Raw genomic sequence first — 4,072 nt, 5'->3', positions numbered from 1 at the left:
ACATTATCTAGCCAAAATAAAATTTAGGAAGATTGGAATGGGGTACGAGTCACTACATTTGTGCAAAAACGATTGTTGTCTCCTTTGGAAAGAACACGAGTTATTGCAGATTTGTCCCATTTTTTACTTAGCTAACATTTTTGTTTTTATAGACAAAGTTTGATTTGGATCGGGTTTCCTAGGATCCAGAGAGTGCCAGAATATTAGAGAGTTTTGATGCAACTTTAAGAAAACATTTTGAAGATGGTAAAGCTGACGCAAAAGAATATTTTTTTAACAATCAGAGGGTATGAGGATATCCCAAGAGCATTAGCCACCACCCAGAATATATGGATAATGATAATTGGAAGAAAGAAGTTGAGTATTTCCAAATAGATGAACACAAAAGTTCTTCAGAAAGAAACAAAAAAATCCATGAACTGTAACAATACGCAAACCGTGGGGGGTCAAGCTCGTATAGCAGTACATTCTACAAAAAAAATAACGTATGATATAAGTAATTATTTATTTAAAATATAATCTAATTTTTAATGTCAAACAGAACCTGAAGAGAGTTGAAATGTTTCATGCTGCTCAAACCGATAAGAAGGGTGTGATAACGAGCAACAATACCCAAGTATTTAATTATAATTTTATCATATAATTAAGCTTTTATTTATACTTAATTATTAATTATTTTTGGGAAACACATAACCAGTTAGTACACGAGCTCTTAGAACAAACTTAAGGTGTCACACCCAAAAATTCAAGCCAATTTAAAACTTTTAAAACATTTCCAAAACCATTAACCATTACAAAACTTGTTTTCAAAATGTATCATATCAGAGTATCCCAGAAACAAAGTCATAAAAAGTGAGGAGTTGTACGATCACGCCTTTGCCTTGCCACAATCCCCTGATGTACCTGAAACAATAAACTGAAACTGTAAGCCCGAGAGCTTAGTGAGTTCCCCCAAAATACCCATACCCACAACAATACAAACATTAACATCATACTATAGGTCCAACCAACCATCGGGTTGGAATACCCCAGGCCCTCAACCAACAGGTTGGAATGCCAACACACTATGGGTCCGATCAACCATCAGGTTGGAATACCCCAGACCCACAACCAACAGGTTGGAATGCCCACATACTCTGAGTCCAATCATCCTCGGGATGGAATACTCACGGCCCACAACCAACAGGTTGGAATGCCTACATACTATGAGTCCAATCATCCTCGGGATGGAATACTCACGGCCCACAACCAGCAGGTTGGAATGCCCACATACTATGAGTCCAATCATCCACGGGATGGAATACTCACGGCCCACAACCAGCAGGTTGGAATGCCCAGGTCTATTGGCTTTCGCATAAAGTAGATAAGCCTCAACCGCCAAACAAACCTGTGCACATATAACAGATAATCATATAACAGTCTATAGACAACGACTGATCTAACAGATCATACCACATACCACATAATATTATCCTACCCCCTAGGATACCGAACTAACAGGTCATACCACACATCACATAATATCATCCTACCCTCTAGGATACCGATCTAACAGATCATACTAGCATAACATAACCAACTAACAATTCAAAGGGCCGACCTTGGTGCCTTAGACCCTTGAGTATAGTGAGGATAACTCACCTGGCACTGCTGAAGTCCCGCAGATAAAACTCCAGCTGCTGGTTAACAGATTCCCGAACTGTAAACATCAAACAATACCCAATTAATAATTGGGTTCCAAGCCCAAGGTCCAACTCACACTCCAAAGACCCAATAATCAAATAATGGGCCAAAGTCCAATATATGGCCCAACTTTCCAAATGGGGTCAATACCTCTACATGGTCTTTCCTTAAGGTCCGACTCTTAGTATTCCCATGGTCCAATATCACATAATCATAAAGGCCCAAACTATGGCCCATCTATGGCCCAATTTTCCAAATTGGGCCTAACCCCTCATATGGGCCTTACCCTAAAGCCCATCAACATATTCTAGTCCATATGATCATTCTGGGATGGTCCATTAATAATCCAATTACCAAAGCCCAATGGAAAGGCCCAACACAAAGCCCAAGTGAAATTAGGGTTTCACATAAAATGACAATTAGGGTTAAGTGTTCCTACTTAACCCATTAAGGACTTAATCAATTAAGGACGTAATCCATTAAGGACTTAATCCATTAAGGACTTAATCTATTAAGTCCATTATTGCCTTAAGTTAGTTTGCCAATGATTAGTATTTAATATTTCAATTTATTAAATAATTCTCGTGTGCGTGCCGATTAATTCTCAAAAATTAGGGTTTTATGCTATTAGGGTTTTCCAAACCCTAATTAGGGTTTTCCAACTCAATACTAGCCCATTAGTCCATTGATTGGGCTTTTAGGTCACATTGGGCCTTATTGGGCCCATTAGGGTTTTATTAGGTCAATTATGGTTTCCTTGGGCTCATTAGGGCTTCATTGGGCCCACTTTGGCCAAGCATTCCCCAAACGAGTCAAACACAACAAGGCAAGCACACCGCCACCCGACACGGCGGCCGGTGGCGGCAGCCACCACCTCACGGTGGTGGTTATAGATTTTCTATTACTATTCCGGGCACCATTTACAAGTTACAACTCAATCCAAACACACACCAAGCTACACACACCTAAATAATACACGCACACACACACACAGCCGCACCGTACGGCAGGTGGTGGTTGGAGGTGCTAGCCACCACCTCACAGTGGTGGTGGTGGCTCACTTTTGTTTCCCGTTTACACAAACCACACACACACTTTCTTAATGGAATACAACAGCCCTATACACACACCTAAGTACATACAAAGCACGCACACAGCCACCTTCCACGGTGGCTGGTAGTGAAGGAGCATAGCAGCAGGCGACGGCGGCATCAATGGTTTGCAATGACAGCCACCTCCTCACGGTGGTGGCGAGCTTTCTTGAGTCCCCGATAGCAATCACACGTCCACAGATCCTAATCGCCGGAAGCTTGCCACTGATTACGCTCCGGTCTCAACCACTCACGTGGTGGCACAAGGCAGCCGGGAAAGAACCCAGCCGCAACAGTCGCCTGGGATGGCTACATTGGCGACTGAGCAGCAGCAAAAAAACGAAGAAGAGAAGGAGAAGAAGACACGGAGGAAGGAAAACTCAACCGCAACAGCGGTACCGGCCTTCACGCCCGACGCTGGAGTCACAAGGAGTCGCCGGAGATCAAATAAACGGAGGCGGTGACAGCAAAACTCGATAAAACAGTCGTATGGCGGCTGTGGCAGCAATGAGACCCGACCCAGCAACTTCGGTTGGTCCTCCGCGATACAAGAACGGTCTCGGTGGTTCCTCCCGGCTACACCCGACGTCCGGCGCTTCTACAGATGGTGGCGGCTGGAGAAGGGAAATGGAGAGGTGGCGGCTGAAGTTTAGAGCATTTAGGGTTAGGGTTGCAAGTGACGGGGATAACACGAGTTATATACCCGGTTCTTAAACATAATCCCATAATAACAAGAATGGTCCTTCTTCCTCTATTTTCTTTCAAAACTAATCCTTAATTTACAATCTAAACCCTCCCTTCCGAAATCCTTGCATATTGAGTCCAAGTAATTACCATATGGCCCCTCCATGACCAATTAATTTCAACTTAGGTACGTAATTTGCCATTTTAGCCCCAGCCATTCAAGACCCTTTCAATTTAAGTCCAATATTATTCTTTAATCCCCGAAACTAACATTCCAATAATTATTAATTGATCTTGGACTATAATAGTATGAAATAATCATAATAATTACTTCCCGGGGTTCCTGATTTATTATTTAATTATTCTATTTTAAACGGGATGTTACAATTCTCCCCCACTTAAATTTGATTTCGTCCTCGAAATCGTTTTTTATCATTCCTTACATGCCAAACAACTTGAACTACAATCCCGAGCATAACCCCAGCCTTTCCAAGGCAACCGTAACCAACCCTCGCAGGGTTCTAAAACTTAAAAATAAACGAATCCCTTGCAATATGATCATATTTACTCAATCTGAAATCTGTAGTCTCAAGGTGGTCGGGCACCCTGACAGA

General features: G+C 42.3%; 1 long non-coding RNA gene across 5 annotated transcripts; it reads right to left on the bottom strand.

The window, feature by feature from the left end:
* Nucleotides 1–744: 744 nt before the first annotated feature.
* On the bottom strand, nt 745–3,431 carry LOC145136354 (uncharacterized). 5 transcript variants are annotated; one of them, XR_013720405.1, is made up of 4 exons: nt 2,814–3,431; nt 1,642–1,699; nt 983–1,387; nt 745–903 (listed from the first exon to the last, which is right to left on the bottom strand). It is a non-coding gene; the product is annotated as an uncharacterized LOC145136354 (long non-coding RNA). The 5 variants fall into 5 exon arrangements; XR_013720408.1 differs by having other exon boundaries at nt 1,240–1,387; XR_013720404.1 differs by having other exon boundaries at nt 1,309–1,387.
* Between the last annotated feature and the right edge of the window lie 641 nt (nt 3,432–4,072).

Source organism: Lactuca virosa, chromosome 9, assembly GCF_052849685.1.
Source record: "Lactuca virosa cultivar CGN04683 chromosome 9, Lactuca_virosa_CGN04683_v6, whole genome shotgun sequence".
In the NCBI taxonomy this organism is placed as follows: domain Eukaryota; kingdom Viridiplantae; phylum Streptophyta; class Magnoliopsida; order Asterales; family Asteraceae; genus Lactuca; species Lactuca virosa.
The sequence above is the reverse complement of the archived record's forward strand: the minus strand, read 5'-3'. Positions and strand labels throughout refer to the sequence as shown.